General features: G+C 47.4%; 1 long non-coding RNA gene across 1 annotated transcript; it reads right to left on the minus strand.

Moving 5' to 3' along the window:
* Positions 1 to 352: 352 nt before the first annotated feature.
* On the minus strand, positions 353 to 12,793 carry LOC122443787. The gene is made up of 3 exons (XR_006270111.1): positions 12,736 to 12,793; positions 922 to 1,129; positions 353 to 584 (listed from the first exon to the last, which is right to left on the minus strand). It is a non-coding gene; the product is annotated as an uncharacterized LOC122443787 (long non-coding RNA).
* Positions 12,794 to 19,577: the final 6,784 nt, after the last annotated feature.

Genomic DNA, 19,577 nt, shown 5'->3' on the forward strand with positions numbered 1-19,577 from the left:
CCCAGTTTTGTGTGGAGCCTGCTTTGTTATATCGTTCCATCTTGTATGACATAAGTTCCCCATTTCACAGATGGAGAAACTGAGGATCAGAAAAGTTACTAACTTATCCAGAACCACACAGCTCCTTTGAGGAGGGAGAGAAGACATGAAGCCCAGGCTGCCATTAGCTGCAAAACTGAGCAAGCAGTCGAGAGAGAAGCAGAGGGGAGGAAAGCTGGTGGGATGGTCCCTCCTCCATAACATGCAGCGCATGCAGGCAGAGAGCGGAGAGCCGGCAGGAAACACTGCAGACCCAGCTGCAGAAGCAAGCCCAGCCTCTTTCCATGGACTTTTCCTCCAGGCCAGCCTGTTCCACTGGAAAAACAACCTCCCCTGCCTGGGGACTTGGGGCCGGCTGGGCCACCTTCTGGTCTGTCTTCATTCAGATCCCATTTCTCCTCTCCCTGCGAGGTGGGGGAGGGAGTCCCGCTGGGGAGGGCGAGGGTGAGGCTGAAGTCTTCATCTGTCCCCCTTTAAGCCAAGCAAAGAAAAATAGCTCTTTGCCAAGATCTTTCATCTCAGTCATTTACTCTCGCAGATGTTTTCTGCAATATAAACAAGAAGCAAAGAATGTTGGGGAGGCGAGGAGGGCGAGAGGCGGGCGGGATGAGAAGGAAGAGTGAATCGACAGCTTTGAAATCTGGGCCTGAGGAGGGCAGGAAGTGGGCCCTCGGCAGGGTCCCTACTGCCCTCAGAGCGTGGGCAACCTCGGGTCACTGCCCCGGGCCAAATGGAGGGTCACTTCCCAGGGCGTCTTTGAAAGGAGGTTCTAGGGAAGTGGCACTTGGAGTGGGTGGTCTCCCCACACAGCCTCCCTCCCGCCCCCCACCCCGGCCTGGGACCTGACATACGCAAAGCAGCTGCTGGGGTCCCTGGGCTCACCTGAAGCCGAGCCCTGCTGGGGCACACAGCTGCCCACCTGGTGCTGCCCATGCGCTGGGCGAGGCCCCCAGGGCAGGGATGCTCGGTTTACTGCCAGAAGCTCTGTCCACAAGACCAACTGGAGGCAGGGGGCCCACTGTAGGAATCAGGACTTGGAGCACCAGGAAGAGAAAGAATCTTGGGCTGAACTGGGCTGGAGACGCACATCCTAGAGCAGATCAGGAAATAAACCCAGGACGTCAGATATCTCTAAACTCAAAATGCCATGGGATTCCTACTGATGTCAGTCGCACTCAAACTAAATGCAAATACCAGAGGAGGCTAGCAGGAACCCAAGGAGGTAAAGCTGGGTAGACCGCCATGACCTAGAGAAGGCCTGTCTACAGAGGGGAGCTACAGCTCAGCGTCAGCCGAACATTTAAGAAAGCCCAGAAATTCAGAGTAAAGTCTGTGGGCAGCTTTTTTTTTTTTTTTTTAAACATTTGCAATAATTTAAAACAAAAACAACAGCAACACTGACTGTTGACCTCATGAGACATGGCTATGGGCAGTTTTAGGTTATGAATCACAAGTTTGAGACATTTGTGAAATGTTGGTTGAATGAATGAATGCTAACTCTCTGTTTACTTCTCCTGCTCTAGACTTAGAGTTTCGTGAGAGGAAGGTTGGAAAAAAAAAAAATCAAGCAGCTTTTATTGGGTACCTACTGACTGAGTGACTAATGCTTTCACTTTGGCCTTCCTGGGTGGCTCAGATGGTAAAGAATCTTTGCCTGCAATGCAGGAGAGCTGGGTTCGATTCCTGGGTTGGGAAGATCCCCTGCAGAAGGGAATGGCTACCCACTCCAGTATTCTTGCCTAGTGAATTCCATGGACAGAGGATCCTGGCAGGCTATAGTCCATGGGGTCGCAAAGAGTAAGACATGACTGAGCAACTCATACGTTCGCTTTTTCACTGTCTCCCCAAGACAGAGATGAACATTGTGATGGATTCAGAAAATCAGATGACCTGGTCCCAGCCCTTGAGGGTTTACTCTAGGGTTGGGGATACGCAGTGACGCAGGCAGACAGACTGGCCCTTGACAGTGCTTGCTTGTATGGCACGGAATGTTCAGGGGATGGGGAGAAACCAGGCACAACTTCCCAGAGGAGGCGGTGTCTGGGCTGAACCTCAACAAATGGGTGGAACACCCACTTGTTCGGGCTGCTTGTGAACTCTGAAACTGGACAGCTTCTCACCCCACCCAGGACATGGAGAACTGTACAGAATCAGAACCCAGGAGCCCAGGAAGAGGAGGTTCTGCCTGCTAAGAAAGAGTGGCCACCCTATTACTGCCACCAACCTCCCAACCCCACCCACCGGCCACCACTGCCACCAAATTACCGGTAGAATCTTCAAGGAAAAGTTATTGAGAGGGAAGGATGAGCCATGAACAAGCTGTGGAGAAAGGGTGGCCGTTTAGGAAGGAGCAAGAGGCAGGCCTGGTGCTCAGCACCTTTGAGGAAGGACAGAGGGGGACAAATTTCACATAAAGGTCCATGAAATTTCTGAACCTTCATGATTTCCTGCCAATGTCCCTAGCTCTAGCTCCTTGCAAGAAATAAAAGGCAAAGGGAGCTAAGGTTGGGCTGAGCCCAGGCTCCACCCACGTTAGCCCCTGTATGTCTTACAATGCGTGCTGCAGCGCAGGAGACAGAGAGCGCGGCCGCTCCCTGAGCTCCGCTCCCCAGGACGGGGCCCGCACCCAAGAGCTGAGTGAATCTTCTGAAGTCTCCCAGCCAGACATGGCCAAGAGGAGGCAAGCCCAGGTCTGCCTGATCCCACAGCCCAGGCTCTTTCCACTCCACTGGGGAAGCCTACATCCCCAAGGTTCTCAAACAGTTACTGGATGTGCTCCATCCCCATGACCACAGCCAGTGGATGGTCAATGGGGAGGAAGAACAGTGTGCAAACATTGCTCATGCAGCTGGGCATTCAGACTCACCAGAGATCCTCTGAAACGATACAGGCATCCTTTTCACTCTGTGCCTCAGTGTCCTCTGCACCAACTTGTGGCCGGAACACCTCCAGGGAGAGAGACCCACGACCTCACTCCCTTCTCTGACTGCCTGCAGGCTGAGCTCCAATTGGCTGGCCTCTCTTTAGACTTCAGCTAATGGGCATGGTGCTTGCATGCTACACAACATGGACAAGGCACCTTGAAGACCCCTTTCTTGCTCTCCCTCTCTCTTATCTGCCGCTCCTTTTCTTTCACATGTGTTCCTCACATGCCACGCTCTCTGACACTCTCCTCCATCCCATGACCCTGCGTATGGCAGGGCCATCTGTGCTTCTCCTTTAAAAGTGATGCTCACTGTGGCCTCCAGGGCTTCCCTGGTGGCTCAGACGGTAAATAATCCACCCGCAATGAAGGAGACCCGGGTTCGATCTCTGGGTCGGGAAAATCCTCTAGAGAAAAGAATGGCTACCCACTCCAGTATTCTTGCCTAGAGAATTCCATGGACAGTGGAGCCTGGCAGGCTGCAGTCCATGGGGTCCCAAAGAGTTGGACATGACTGAGCGACTAACATTGTGGCCTTCCAGATGGGACAGACCAGCAAAGGGTCCAGAAAAAGAAATACCTTCCTGTCCTCAATACTCTTCATCAATTAATGTCACCTAAAATCACACCAACTTTCTTGCTAATCATGCAGGCTGACTCATGTCAAGTTTACCAGCAACATAAACCTCCAGGTTTTTCACATCCTCCCATCCAAGATGGATAGGTCCATTTGTTTAGGACCCAAGGTTTCAGATATACCTTTAACCCTATTATTTTTTATCCTGTTACAGTTAGCCAAAATTCATCCAAACTATCTATCATTGGGGGCGGGGGCAGTTAATTATTTAATCCAAAGTATGAGCTACTCCTAGCCACTAGTAGGTAAGCCTGACCTCTGATGGTTCTTCCTAGTCTCTGATGGAACTGTTGATATAAAGGCTTTGGGGGAGCTTTGAGACACTGATGGGACTATCTGTCCAGGCTGACATTCATCTGTTTATCAGCGTTTTAGGGCTTCCCTTGTGACTCAGCTGGTAAAGAATCCGCCTGCAATGCGGGAGACCTGGGTTCGATCCCTGGGTTGGGAAGATCCCCTGGAGAAGGGAAAGGTTATCCACTCCAGTATTCTGGCCTGGAGAATTCCATGGACTGTATAGTCCATGGGGTCACAAAGAGTTGGACACAACTGAGTGACTTTCACTTCACTTCACTTCACTTCACTGAGTACATACCCAGCCACTCTATTTAGGCTGTCTTTGCTTCATTGTCCTCAAGAATGCCCTAAGGTACTTCCTGCCTACTGCAATGCCATGAGCTCCCAACTCAGGATTTCCATGCCCTCCCTAAAAGGGCAACTGGAAGGCCATCTCTTTTCTTTGTGACTGCATGATGATTCGTCATGGCCAGAATTTTCTTTCTCATGTCCTTAGAAGACATTCCTTTACCTGTAAATGAAAGAGACTATCCTTGAACCCCAAAGCAGAAGCTACCCTCAGACAGTCAAACTTGTTATCTCATTGTGGCTGGGCATGTCCATCTGTCCATCTGCTCCTCCAGTTCCCCTCTTCATCCTTCTCCCCTGGCTCTGTGCCCCAGGAGGCTAACTTTGAGGACATCATCATTGGGCACCCTTGCCCTCTGGCTTCAGTTGGGTTCAGCCGATGAGAGGCACCCAGAGAGAGGAAGCCAGGGTAACCTCAAGTGTGTATATTCCCCTGGTTCCTCTCCACCAGCCCCTACTTGGCTGTGTCCCTCTACTGTCCCTCTATCCAAGGCCATGGCATCTGTTGGGCAGTTCTCTCCTAAAGGACTTTCTCTCATGCCTCTGCCCCTCTCCCCATAGGTTCTTACTCCTACTAGCCCTGGAAGGCTTCCCCATACCTTATTAGTTTCCTTTAACCTTACTCAACCTGTAAGTCTTTCCGTTTCTAAATTCTCCTCAATTACCCCTTTGGAGTGTACCATCTGTCTCCTGCCAGGATGCTGATGGATGCACTCCTGTTCTGAATCATGTTGCCCAAAGCCTTAGACAACAGTGTTCAGGTGTGTGGGAGGTTGTGTAGGTGCTGGTGAGAACATTACAGTAGTTCAGTGCACAGAATCTATGGTCTAACCTACCGAGGTTGAATTCTATCTCCACCATTTTCTCATTTTGTGGCTATTTCACTTGGTGAACCTCTGCTTTCTCTTCTGCAAAAATGGGAACAGGGGCTTCCCTGATAGCTCAGTTGGTAAAGAATCCACCTGCAATGCAGGAGACCCTGGTTTGATTCCTGGGTCAGGATGAGCCACTGGAGAAGGGATAGGCTACCCACTCCAGTATTCTTGGGCTTCCCTTGTGGCTCAGCTTGTAAAGAATCCGCCTGCAATGTGGGAGACCTGGGTTTGATCCCTGGGTTGGGAAGATCCCCTGGAGAAAGGAAAGGGTACCCACTCCAGTATTCTGGCCTGGAGAATTCAATGGACTGTATAGTCTATGGGGTCGCAAAGAGTGAGCGACCTTCACTTTCACTTTCAATCCCTTCTCACAAGCTCATTGCAAGGACTCAGTGAGATTATAGTAGTAAAACACTGAGTTTAGCATTAAGTTATAATGCATCACTCTATAAATGAGAGTTATCACAGATTATTATTAAAAGAAAATCCAACCATTGAGGGTGTTGCTTTGGCAGTAAGATCAGCTATCAGTATGCATCTAGATTTTACTAGTTATAGCAACCAGGGAATTTGGACCTCAGGTTATCTGTCCACATGTTACAGGAGAAAGAAAACAAACATTATTGTTGTTATTTTAATAGGTAAAGAAACTGTCAATTCTATTATTAATACTTACTTTCAAGAGAAGTTTTAACAGAGAATACTCTAGAAGGCTGTTTCTTATATTCTATCTGAACTCCTTTCCTACTCCTTTTTGGCATGATCTTAAAGTTCCCCAACCCAAACCATGATTCCTACACGTTTAAACTCCAGAAATGTGATGCCCTTTTGCCTGCCCTTGCAGAGCTCCCCCCACCATCCCATCCTTCCCCAAATGATGTTCTTAACCAAAATAAGGCTCAGAAGAGAGTCTCTTAACTCTGTCCAAAAGCTAAACCCAAGAGAGGACAAAGGTTCTTTGGTCAGTCACATTTCACCCAACTATTTTTAGCTGGCATAGGGTGAAACAAGTTTCCCCAAAGATCTGGGTCCTGTGAAAGTTGGAAGCTCTGCCAAGGTGGAGGAATACAGTTCCCCCCATTGGAAGAGAGAGAACAATTCCCTCCTTCATCGCCCCAGTGTATCCACTTGCTGCCAAGGAGTCTTCCACCTGCTCTATCTTGCTTACATTTGATCCCACTGGGTTGGTCTGCTTGTTCACTATTTCAGCCCCAACCTTTGCTACTGAGCAGTCAATTTGTCAACTCATTCTGTGGACCATCTCATGCCACATTATTCTCCAGCTCTTGTGTTGTAAGCTTGGTGGGTTTCTGAATCTCTATCCTAATGAAAATGCATGACAAAGTGTCCTGGATTCTCAACCTGGACACACTTCTTTTTCCTGGTTTCTCTCTCCTAAGAGCCCCAAGCTCTGCCATACCCTTCTCCTTTCAGCCCTTTCCTCCTACTACTCACATGGATGTATCAAAGACAAGCATCTTCCTGCCCAGAGATATCTGTGCTTCCACATACTCCTATATGACCTTCCACTCTCTGACCTCTGTTGCTGAAATCCCTTGAGTTTGAAAACCAGAGATGTTTCCATGACTTTTAAGGCTTATATTGGCAAGGCATACAGAGAAGGGAGTGAGGGACCATGCTGAGTTTCTGCCTGACCCCAGATCACCACTGAGGGCAATGCCATGGGAAGGTGACCTCCCCACAGGCCCAGGGGCTCTCCCATTGGGATGACACCATTGGAGACTCAAGTCCACTCTTCTGTTCCTTCAGTCTTCAGGCAGGATACTAGGCAGATGGAAACTGAGTTTCAAGTTAAAGGAGTGGATAGAACTCCATTCAGTGATTTATGGTCTAGGCCAGAGCTTTCAAAACTGTATAAAGAGCTATTCCTGGCCAAGTTCCTTATTAGTCATATGTGTGAAATGGAAACATCGCTTTGTCAGAAATATACTCCCCCACCTCCTCCCCAACTGTGTCTTTAATCAGGTTCTGGAAATAGAGCTGGGTGTTGGGAAAGGGACTTAAGGGAAGAACACTTTACTAATAGACCTTGCATCACCCTGGCAGCGGCATTTGCACCAAACACTGATGGAAAGAGATCCTGGGGCAGGCAAAAAAAGGATAAACCAACTTCACATTGGCATTGCCCCCAGAGGTACTTTTCCGCAAATGAATAGATTATGAATGTTTCAGCTTTCTCATTTATCATTTTGTCTATTCAGCACTCATCTACTCTTCTGGTACCCACGCCCCATTTTCCTCTTGGGGAATCCCACCGTGTCCTCTGTTCTCAGTCCATGAGATTCCAGAGCAGCTCAAGATGAAGCATATGATCCAGGCTTAAGCCAATCAGTACAGTCCATTCTCCTGGGCATAGAGGTTAGTTTAAGAACTGGCATCTGATCAATCAGATTCAATTAGATACCTTGAGGTTTTCTCTAGGATTTCTGGGAAAGAGACTCACTCTATCCCTTAAACCTCAAGTCTGGGAGATGTAGGGCCTGGAACTGCAGCTATTTTTCTATCATGTGAAAACTGAGGCTGAAGCCAGCAGAGCTGAGAGATGGAGAGTAATCACGTCCTGACAACATATTCTTTTAAGCCCTGAATCCAGTTTGTCTGATGCTAGTTCTCATTCCACATCTTTCGGTTGCAGGGACCATTAGATTTCCCTTTTGTGAAGCAGTTTGAGACAGATTTTCTGTCCCTGGCTTTTGTTGACAGTTGTTTAAAAGAATATATATAGCTTAAATGGAGCTAAAAGTAAGGCAGCAGGGCCAGCACTAGGCCTGTAATGTGCAAACACAATCTGTGGCTCAGGTGCACAGACTGATGTTCATCATACACTTTACTGTGAGCAGAGCTCACCAGAGCCCCAGACAGGAAGAGCAAGAGCCCCAGACAGGAAGTTCCCCCAGCAAACGCCACCTTTCAGAGATGAAATTGCTAAGACACCAGACCATTTCTATTGAGTTCAGTCTGTGTTACACCCCACTCTATATATTTAATGCAATAGTAAATACTACTATTTTAGTAAAACTCCCTCATTTATACCATTTCAACTTTTAATTCCCTATAATTTACTCCTTTTTCTTATGAATTCATTAAAAAAAAAAAAAGCCTGTTCATCCATGAAATGACTTCTCATTTAATCTCTGCTTTCCCCTCACTGAATTAATTGAAGTTCTTCAGAGAAACAGAGCCAATGGGAGGTAGAGATAGAGATACAAGACAGGAGAGAGATTGAGAGATTTTTTTTTTTCTAATTGGCAGCAGGCAGCCTAGATTCAGATAAGAGTTGATGTTACAGTCTTGAATCAAAAGGTTAGACACTCAGGCAAAATTTCCATGTTACAATTTGGAGGCAGAATTACTTCTTCTTTGGGAAACCTCATCCTTTGTTCTAAGGCCTTCAATTGATTGGATAAGACCCACCCACATTTTATGGAAGGTCATCTACTTAAAATCAACTGATTGCAAATGTTAATCACATCTAGAAAATACCTTCACAGAAACATCTAGACTAGTGTTTGACCAGATAACCTTGCACTACAGCCTATATAAATCAACAAATAAAATTAACTATCACACCCAGTTTGAACCAATATTCCCATCAGCTCATCCACATATTAGTAAGGGTTCAGCTCTGAATTCTCAAGCCAATACTAAGGAGGACTCTATACAAACAACATCCTCTTGTCAAAGTTCTGTTAGTTCCCAGCAGAGAGGAAAATTCATAATGATCACTCAATTCAGTTTGGATGATTTGCTTTACTATTTCTCTTGCTGTTGAAGTATGTAAATCAGCTCTCATTTATTAAATCTCTCTTGGTCTAGTTTTCACTGTTTGCAGAATTTCCCTTCCTAACCACCATCCCAGAAAAGTACTTGAGCCCTGCCCCACAGTCCCCCGGTGGCCGAGAATGTGACCACTGTATCCTAGTTGAAGGCAACAGAGGAGACTTAGGGTGTTGGGGTGAAGCACCTCAAGCAGGAAAAAGCATTTGTCCCATGAGTTCTGCCTGTAGGAGAGCCTCAAGTGAAGAAACACAGAGAAGACATTTCACCTGGCCTGGGTCTAGTAGGGAAACTGACCTTTGGTCCCCATAAGCACGTGTGTGCGCTCAGTTGCTTATGTCTAACTGCTGCGACCTATGGACAATATAGCCCACCAGGCTCCTCTGTCCATGGAATTCTCCAGGCAAGAATACTGGAATGGGTTGCCATGCCCTCCTCCAGGGGATCTTCCCAACCCAGGGATCGAACCTACATCTCCTGAATTGCAGGCAGTTTCTTTACCCACTGAGCCACCTGGGAAGCCCCCCCACCCCGCCCCCCCGCCCCTCACGGCCGTAAGCACAAGTTACTACAGTTCCATGTGCTTTCAACTGAAGGACCTTGGTCCTGCCTTCTGAAGATCTGGGATACATCTACTTACACTATAAGCCAGGTACTTTTTTTTATTCTCTTTAGCTACCCGTTCTAGGTCCCATCTTGGCTTCTAGCCCTGCATTATGCCCCAGGATGTCTCCTTGAAGCAGCTACATTCCTTCAGGCATCTATCCCAGGAGGGAATAGTGGTGGGTGATAGCAGGCGTGTCAGTCCACAGTACTACCCTGCTACAGCCTCATAAGAAGTTTTCCTGAGGATGTTCTTTAGGCTTCCATGCTATGGCTGATGGCACCAGGTCAAAGCCGCCAGGGATGCCCACTCATCCCAAATCTGATATTTCCCAGCTTCCCTTGCTAGGAAATTGTTAGGTCCCTTGTTAGGGCAAAGCCAGGTGACTGGGTTCTGGCCAAAGAGACATGGGCAGAAATGGTATTAGCCAATTGTACAGGCCCTTAAAATCATCTCAGCAATCCTCCTGTTCTGCCTTCCCTGACTACGGCAATCTTGATGTCCCAAGTTTCAGATGGTGTGACAAGTGAGGTGTGGGGGTGTATTTGTTACTGCAGCCCAGTCTTTCCCACACTGACTAATGCAGAGCGTCAGAAGGAGTGTTCCTCTGACCCCGTGGCCCCTCACCTCAGTCAGCCATCTCACAGATGGGGGGTATTCCCCAGCATCTCTCCCGACCTCTGATGAAACAAACTTGGACATCTGCTGTGCTGATTGTGGCAGGTCAGGAGCAGCATCTTTGGGTCTACAGTTGCCCAGGATCTACTCTGTCCCAAATCCCTAAGGAAAGGCACAAATTAGTGAAGTACTTCAACCACAGTAGGTTTTTCTGAAAAGACTTTCATAGCTTGGAGCTCGGTTAGGAGGAAAGAGAGAACTTCGGACCCTAAGCTGTATGGAACCCTTTCTACTTCAGTTGAAGACATCCTTGCTGGGATCAAAACACAGAGTCTTATCTGTTGAGAATGTGTGCAATTTCAAGTTCCTACACTACAAAAAGCCTACCCTGCCTGCCACGCCATGTGATCCGTGAATGAGGGTGGGGCTGCTTGGTATTTTCATACTGTTGGAAACAGTGGCCTTGTTGATCTCAGAGAGTCCCAGATTAAGCTGATTTCGCTATTTTTAATCTCTCCGGAAATAAGCAAAGAAGACAGGCCTAATTGCAAACAGACTGAACTTTACATAGGAAATATGTAGGTCCCCCGAGGCACCTAGAAAGTGTCTGAAACCCTAACAGCCTCCTCATCTCCCCCACTGCATGCTTCCCTCCCCAGAGCACGTAGGCCCTGCACCCAGGGAGGCCCGGTCGGGACAGGAGGGGTTGGAATCAGGAGTTTAGCTCTGGCCTTGGACTGGCCAAACCAGCCCAGCCAGCCCCTGGGGCCTGAAGGCAGGGGCTCTGCATGAGAAACAGGAAGATATTCTACCCACAACTTGAACCATGGCTTTGGGAAGGCTCTTTGTTTTCCCATCCCCTTTATTTTGGGTTTTCTAACCCTTCTCTACTCTGTTGCTTGTCAAATTCCAGGCATGGGGAGGATTTCAAACAGCACCATCAAGGCTGCAACACACCCACACGCACACACTGCAATTCCATTTGCCACACAGCCCTGGGATTTGTGGCAAAGTGTGGCCCAGTAAGAGCTTTCTAACCATTCACATGGCCCTCAGCCTTCCCCACAAAGCCAATGTGAAAGTACTAGCCAGAACCCTGGGCTTTGCTGGCAGCTGTGCTGCTGGGTCACTGCGGGAGGCGGGACAAGGCCCCGTAGCCTGCTGTGCCTCAGTTTCCCTGCCCGTCAGTTTGGACAACCATGACCGCTGCTAATTCGGAATTGTCTGCCTGCTGGTGGGATCGAGCACTGGAGGGGGCTCAGATTTATGGCACGGAAGTCCCAGAATGAGTCAAACAAGAGAGAGACCAAAATAGATCAGGAGCCGAGGGCCCAGAAAGGCAGCCAGAGGAGATTAGACACGCTGCGGAGAAAACCATCCCAATGACTTTACTGAGTGTTCTTGCTCATAAACAGCCAGTGTGTTACTTTAAGTTCCATGGAGCAGGCCGGTCCTTGCCCGGGATGGGAAGTTTGGGATTGGAGCTGTCCCTGGGTCCTGCTGCTGCCGAGGTCGCCCCAGGAGCTGGGGCTCTTCCAAAGGAAATCAGCATGGGGCTCTGAGGCTTGGCGAAATGGCTGGACAGATGGACAGTTCTTTGAGAGAGAAAGTCGTGGTTACCAGGCAGGGGGAGTGGCAAGTGTCCCCCGTGCTGCACCTCTGCTGGTGGAAGCAAGTCTTGGTTTATGGGGCATTTCTGCTGAAAAGCCCTTCTTCCCTTCCCTTTGCTTCTTGAGCTCATGAATCCTAACAGTGGGCAGCAGGCCAGGAGCACAGACATGGAAAAGACCCAAGAACTGCTGCCATAGCTCCCACCCCTGGGAGCCCCCAGTCCGCGGCCATCCCCAGCCATGACTTTCCCTATCACATCCTGACCCTTTACATCCCCTGTCTCTTTACAGCACCCACCTGGCCCTCCTGGCCACGTGCTCTTTCTCATTTTCCCTTTCACAGGGAGAGCAACCCTGGCAGGTGCCTTCCACCCTCATGTACCCCTGTTGCTTCAGGCAACAATGAAACTTGATTCAAGTTTGCCAACAAGACTGCCCAAAGCCTTTTGTAGATAGGGGCTCATAAATATCCCATTTCAGCTCTGAAGACCCTTCTTTACATCTCACTGTCTGCTCTCAGCCAGCTACCCATTTCCCGCTCATCTCTGCCGGAAAAGCTCCCAGCCAAGCCAAGCCAAGCCAGGCAGCTGTCTGTGGGCTCACAGACCTTCCCAAGATGAGAATCTCTTCTGGGGCTACCAGATTGCACTCTGATGCCAGCCAGCTCCTGGCGTCTACCACCAGCCCTCCCAAGGTGGTAGTGTGGGGAGACACAGCCCAAACCCTTGATTCAACCTCCTTCCAGTCCAGTTTTGTTGGTAAAATGAACCTCTCTGATGGAGAAAACTCAGCCTGGACTACCTATGAGACACCTCTGATAACCAGGCAAACCACTTGTCTTGGATGGGTCCGTGTTTGGGGGCTTACTAGTGGACCAGTATAAGGAAGAAGGTAGAAGAAAGAAGTCTAGGCAAGTGTCACATTTGGGGACAAGCCATTCACTGCTGGCAACATGCCTTTATCTGGAAAAGCACACAGGAACTTACAGTGAAAAAGAAGAGTTTAAAGGCCTCCGTGGACTTCTCCAATGCTCCAGCGGTTGAGGGTCTGCCTGCCAATGCAAGAGGTGGGGGTTCAATCCCTGGTCCAGGGGGATTCCATGTGCTGTGGGGCAGCTAGACCTATGAGCCACCTTGGCTGGGCCCATGTGTTCTGCAGCCCATGCTCCCAAACAGGGGAGGACGCTGCGGTGCGGGGGTCCATGTGCTGTGGCTAGAGGGACCCCAAGCACAGGATCCAGTGCAACATAAATACTGAAAAATGATTCACCACTGAACTGACCTGAATCTTGGGCCACTGAGGCCACCTGATCTCTCTGGGTTTCATTTACTAGGGAGAAATGGTCACAAAGATCCTTCCAGCTCCCGCAGCTTATTATGCTGGGTGCCAATTGTTCTCAGGTCCCAGCCCAGTGAGAGGAGATGACAGAAAGAGGGCTAAGTTCTCTGGGTTACTGTCGCTCAGGGCTCTCCTTGCATTTATGGGTTTGGTTCAACCTGAATCTGACTTCAGGCTGAGTCTTTGTAATTACAGTGCTCAGTGATTCTGTCCTGTAGCAAGTTCATTTTTGAAGATCTTCTCTACAATTCATTCATCTACTAAACAACAGTAATTTTTAAAAAATTATTTACTGCACAAAAATAAGGTATTTTTTTTAAATGAAGCCTTCTATGATGTAACCCCATGCCACCATGTCTCCAATCTGCTCCAACACACCTTCCCTCATATAAATTGCATCTTGGTCAGACCTACAAACCCAACCAACGGCCTGCTCATTCCTGTTCTCTGTCCTTGCTCCTTCCATCACCTTTGCTCACAATATCTATCTAGATTTTGCCCATCTTCTAAGGCCTTGCTCCAACCCTGGCCTCCCACCAAACCCCTACCCTCGGCCAAACCTCAGAGAAGCCTAGAGCCTACACCTTCACCTTCTCCACTCCCAACACTTATTGTCCACCCTACACAATTTACTTCCTTATGGATGACCATCCCATATGATCTCTTTCAGATGTGCTGGCCTTTGCCTCCTTGAGTCTGTGTGTCTCCAATCTTGTCCCAGAATTCTTGCCTCAAGGACACAACCCCAGTTCTCTGAACACTATAGGGCCTTAGACAATACCTACAGATTTGATTGATTATGCAAAAAGGAATTTAAGTGATCAGAAAGATGCATAACCTGGAAGAAAAATAGAATGTTCAGAGAAACTGTGAGAGTGGGCCCAGGTGGTCCTGCTTAGGGGAAGTGGTGTAAAGGGTTTTCCTTTCTAGGCTGACCTCTGATAGGCCTAGAATCCCACAGAGGCCCATGGAAGGTGGCAGTTGAGTGAATAGTGATCTGCAACCAAAGGAGACCATAAATGCAAAGCAGAGAGCTGAGCAATGTTAGCTTCACAACTCCAGGTGATGAGAACGGTATTTATAGACTCAGTGACATGTTTGAAGCAGTGAGTCCCAGAGGGTAATATTTTAAGCTGGACATCCTGAGACCCTGACATTCTGTTTTTATTCTCCTCCCCATCCTTCCCTCCTGTAGCCCCTGGAACTTTCCATGGTTTGGACAAGAGCATGAAACCTCTATTGTTTCTCAATCTTTGCTAGTGCTAGGGAAGGATTTAAAAACTGCTTTGTGGAAGGATGATTAGTGATGAGTGAAAAACATTCTGAGGCCTCAAAAATGACATTTGCCATTACACTGAAACTTTTAGCAGAGAATTTCAAAATAATAGAGAGGGAGGCCTATCTGCCCTTAGAGAACTCCAAGGGCAATGGGGCTGGGAGGAGGAACAGTAAGTCCTTGTTTCTAGATGGACCCATTGGAGCCCAGAGAGTCCAGAGAGTCTAGAGTCACCTATTTAAGAATTTTATTTCTCTTGAGCACATTTTTATATTGGATAAAATTTCCTGAGGAATCTATAAACAGAGGGTGGGAACTGAAAACTACTCTTTACATGGCTCAGAATACAAATGGAGAAATCAGTGTTTTCCCTCAGAGCAATCTAGAAAGTACTAGCCAAAGAACAAATTACAAACAGCTACACAAGCACTAGGGAAGTCCCACAGATCATAGAGGATGGAAAATAACCATGAGATCATCAGGCTCATCTCCCCAGTGACCTGGACAGCCAGGATGCAGCCTCACCATCCCCTTTCTGAGAGTGTTTCACCTTTCTCTTGCTTGGGACTGTGAACAGAGTCCCAGATTCATCGTCCATACACCCCCACCTCCACTCCCAGACAGGCAACGCCTACAACAGAGTTCCTCAGGCATAAAAATTAAGTCCAGAACGTTCTCTATGGTGTGGTTTTTATGTTGTTTGTAAACAACAGTGGATGCTTACTCCCCTTCTCCCCCACATGTTGACGAGTTCTATGGACCAGCGGGATCTGGTCAAATTGAAACGTCAAGTCCTGCTTAGCCTCTGAGTCTAAGCCCAACTTTCAGAAGTGATCCAACAGGGAAAAAAAACGTTGTACCTGTTTTCATGCCAAGGAAAGCTGATACCCTGCTATATATATATACATATATATATATAACACTGATACATGTTATATGTGAAAGTTGTTAAGATAGTAAATCTAAGAATTCTCATCACAAGAGAAAAAATTTTTTTCTATTTCTTTTCTTTATATGTATATGAGATGATGGATGTCTTCTAAATTTACGGTGATAATCATTTCATGATGTATGTAAGTCACGTCACTATGCTGTATGCCTTCAACTTATACAGTGCTGTGTGTCAATCATATCTCAAAAAACTAAAAGGGGAAAAAAGCTAATTTTAATACTTATCCTCTAAATTTAGGTTAGTCAAAGGGTAAAAATGGATTTACTGCTGATAATGATGGAGAGATAAGCATATGAGTTCTCATTTCTTCTCTTTTAAATGAAAAGAAATGTACAGTTGCCAAGAACAAATAAAAATGGCACAAAGAAACAAGCAAAAGTACTATCCATGTGGGGGGAAGAAAGAAAAGCACATACCCTCTACCAGGAAAACAAAACTAATGACCTAAAAATAACCTGAAAACTTTTGTTTCCACCAAAGAGAAACACATACACACATACACACACATTTTTTCCCTCCTAATTACAACAATAATACATGCCCAATGTGAGAAACTTGGAAAATCAGAAAAAACACAACTGGAAAACTATTATGGTATTTTGTTATCTTCCAATATTTCTTTATGAATAGTCACCTATATATTAACGGTATAATATATACTAATGCTATGTCAAAGCTATGGCTTTTCTAGTAGTCATGTATGGACATGAGAGTGGTATCATACAGAAGGCCGAATGATGAAGAATTGATGCCTTCTAACTGTGTAGTGCTGGAGAAGATTCTTGAGAGTCTCTTGGACAGCAAGGAGATCAAACTAGTCAATACTAAAGGAAATTAGCCCTGAATTTTCACTAGAAGGACTGATGCTGAAGATGAAGTTCCAATATTTTGGCCACCTGATGCGAAGAGTCAACTCATTGGAAAAGACTCAGATGCTGGGGAAGATTGAGGACAGGAGGAGAAGGGAGTGACAGAGGATGAGATGGTTGGATGGCACCACCAACTCAACAAACATGAGTTTGAGCAAACTCCAGGAGATTGTGAAGGACAGGGAAGCCTGGAGCGCTGCAGTCCACGGGGTCACAAAGAGTCGGACATGACTTAGCGACCGAACAACATTAGACTAATGCATAGTATATATTATAGGACTTCCTGGGTGGTCCAGTGGTTAGGACTCTGCACTTAGACTGCAAGGAGTGCAGTTATATAATACATAATATACATATTATGTTATCTTATATATTACATAATATATAGTTATATAAATGAAGGCTATAGAATTCTTTACATATAAAATATTCATTCATTCATTCATATATGAATTTCAAATAAAATGTTAAGAAATTCTCAGTTAAGGTAGCATATGTTAATTATAGAAAATCAGAAACAAGCTTTGGCCGAAAGAGATGAAAATTATTTCCCTCACGTGGGAAAGTCCACTTTCATTTGCTGTATATGCCCTTCTCACTTATTTTAAATATACATCCATAAGTACAATAAGAAATGATATGTCAAAGCATACAGAAGCAGCATGGTGATGTTTGATATACCAGGTGATATCGGTGAACCTCCTAAACCATCATATTGTCCTTTCCTCGTGAGTCATCTGCTAGGACTTCTTCTTGTGGAGGGGTCAACGTCTGTGACAATGGGCCACTGACCGGCCTGCAGGGTCCACGATGACTCTTGAGGAATCCTAAACGTTAAAATCTTCCTTTTCCATAACAGGAGCAGAGCCAGGAAGTCTGATTACCGAACTTAGAGTAAGCTACAGTGGAGAGAAGACAGGAGACAGCCTGAGGAAATTTCCTGCAGCACCGTGGGGACAGCAGAAAGCTCTTCCAGGTCAGGAGGAGAAATTGAGGAAGGAGAGGAAGAGGGGCAGCAGTTAGATTAGCCAGGTCTCTCCTACTCCCCTTCCTTGAAGTTGTATCTTGAGGATTGGGGTTTTTTCAACATCTAGAGGGAATTTCTAAATAGTCACTCTGTCGTGTCCAAGCGCGCCAGGCTCCTCTGTCCATGGAATTCTCCAGGCATGAATACTGGAGTGAGTAGCCATTCCCTTCTCCAGGGGATCTTCCCGATCCAGGGATCAAACCTGGGTATCCTGAATTGCACACGGATTCATTACCACCTGAGCTACAAAGAAAACCCTGGGGGGGATTCAGGGGGGTCTAAAAACACCTGGGTTGGGTCTTGCATTTCTGAGATATTGTTTGAGGAGATGTCAAGTTTCTTGGGTTCGCCTGGCACAGATCCTGCACGGGGCCATGGGGTAGGTTAGAAGTGACAGCAGAAAGTGGCACAGGTTGTGGGGCATCGGCATGAGTCTCGCTGTTTGCTTGGGTGTCTTGGGGATTCCAGATGCCCCCAGGGCCCAGAACAGTAGCAGAAGCATGAAGAACAGGCCTGGGGTTAAGACCAAGAGGCCACCAGTGTTCTCAGCCTTCCACCATAAGTCAAGGGAGGAGGTGTGTGGCGAATACACTAACTTTCAAACGCAGTTAAATTTAAGGGCCATGTATTGAGTTACCACCTTACACAGGGAAGGCAAAGACAAGGCTTTCCCTCAAAGAGCTTAGTATCCAGAGAATTGAAGTGGTTCTATACCCTCATAGTACACATATTACTAAAAGTTAGGTTAAGGCAGGTGCTGGGAGCAACAGTGGACCAGTGTCACAGTTGCCCTGCTACTGCACTGGGCCTTCGGCCTCATCCTCATTGTTCCCTCATCCTGTTTCTATGACCTTTGTCTTTTTCCCCACCCTCCCTGAGCCCAGCTTCATCCCCTTCTCAACCTTCCTCCCAACCCGCTTTAGGCAACTTCTCTTCCACCCCTGCTTCCATGAATCTTGGAGCGCTCATGGAAGTAGCCAACCTGAGGTAGATGGGGGACAGGCTACAACGAGAAGTCAGAAAAATGGTACCAGAGTAATAACTGGGCTAGAAAATGGATAGCAATAACTATTATGATTCGTCACTTATAATTAGTCTTGCTACATGCCCGGGACTGGTTGAAGTGCTTTTCTTACACATTTCGAACTCATACATTTGTGCTAACTCGTACATTAACTTATATGTCGGCTCAGACCATCTATGTAAAAACCTATGAGGGAAATGTGACTGCGAGTCTTCCTTTTAGGGATAAAAGAAACACGGCACAGACAGGTTACAATGACTTACCCAGGGTCACACAGCGAGCAAGTAAAAACTAGAGCCGCTCCTGGCAGGCTGACTCTAGATCCTCATAGTGGGTAACGTCTGGGGACGCCGACATCCCTGAGTTAGAACAAGGGACAGGGCTGCATGTAGTCTGTGAAGGCAGGCTGTCCCAAAGAGGTCCCAGAGACTCTAAAACTATCCATAAATGTTCAGAAGAACTCTCAGGAAGAAGTGGGTTTAGGGTGCCTGAGGCTCCTACCTGGCAGGTCTGGAAACTGAGATCCGGGGAGATTAGGGCTGCAGGGCCCACTGTTGCAGAGGTAGCTGTGGGAGAGTGGAGTCTGCACTGCAGTGCACACTCTCAGGGATGGAGTCAGCATCCAGGGAGGCATACGTGCTTACATCTGCACAGGCGTTTCTGGGGCAAGGCAGGCTGGCAAGCCCCCTGCTGAAGAATGTGGCAAGGGAAGGCACCCTTTGTCTCGCTCCCATGGCTTTTGAGCAAAAAGCCCAGAGTGCTTTGCAGGTTCTCTTCCATGTACTTGGCACCTGAGCCTCACTGATTGGCTGACTTGCCTCTTGGCCCAGCATCCAGGAACCGTGTCTCCACTTGCAGACAGGCCAGTGGGAGGTCAGCATCTACCAGGGGAGCCCAGTTCTTCTCGAAGGAGCACATCTCAAAGGAGCCCAGTGGGCTTGCTGCAGTGAGTGGTCCCCTGAGCACCCAGAGCTAGAGGCCCCAGGGGTTCATAACAAACGGGCCTGTGAGACCAGCTGCGTCTTTTTCAGTGCTTTGTCTCATTCAGCCTTGGCAGTGTTTCCAGGGGAGGAGCCAAGCATGCTCCTCCCAGTGTCACAGATGAGGAAGCAAAGGCTCAAGGTCAAAGCTAAAAAATGACATTTCAGGAACCTCAAATGAAATCTCCTGGCTCCTGCACCATACCGTCTTCATGTATATCTTCACATACACCACACAGTCCCGAGCACCCACGGCATTTAAAACACCAAACACAAGAAGAAGCTTTGGGCAGAAATTGGCCTGCCACTGGGAACCATTTCAGGGTGCAAATTTAGGCCTCCTAAGTGACAGGTCCTTTACA

The sequence above is a fragment of the Cervus canadensis genome, chromosome 6 (genome assembly GCF_019320065.1).
Source record: "Cervus canadensis isolate Bull #8, Minnesota chromosome 6, ASM1932006v1, whole genome shotgun sequence".
In the NCBI taxonomy this organism is placed as follows: domain Eukaryota; kingdom Metazoa; phylum Chordata; class Mammalia; order Artiodactyla; family Cervidae; genus Cervus; species Cervus canadensis.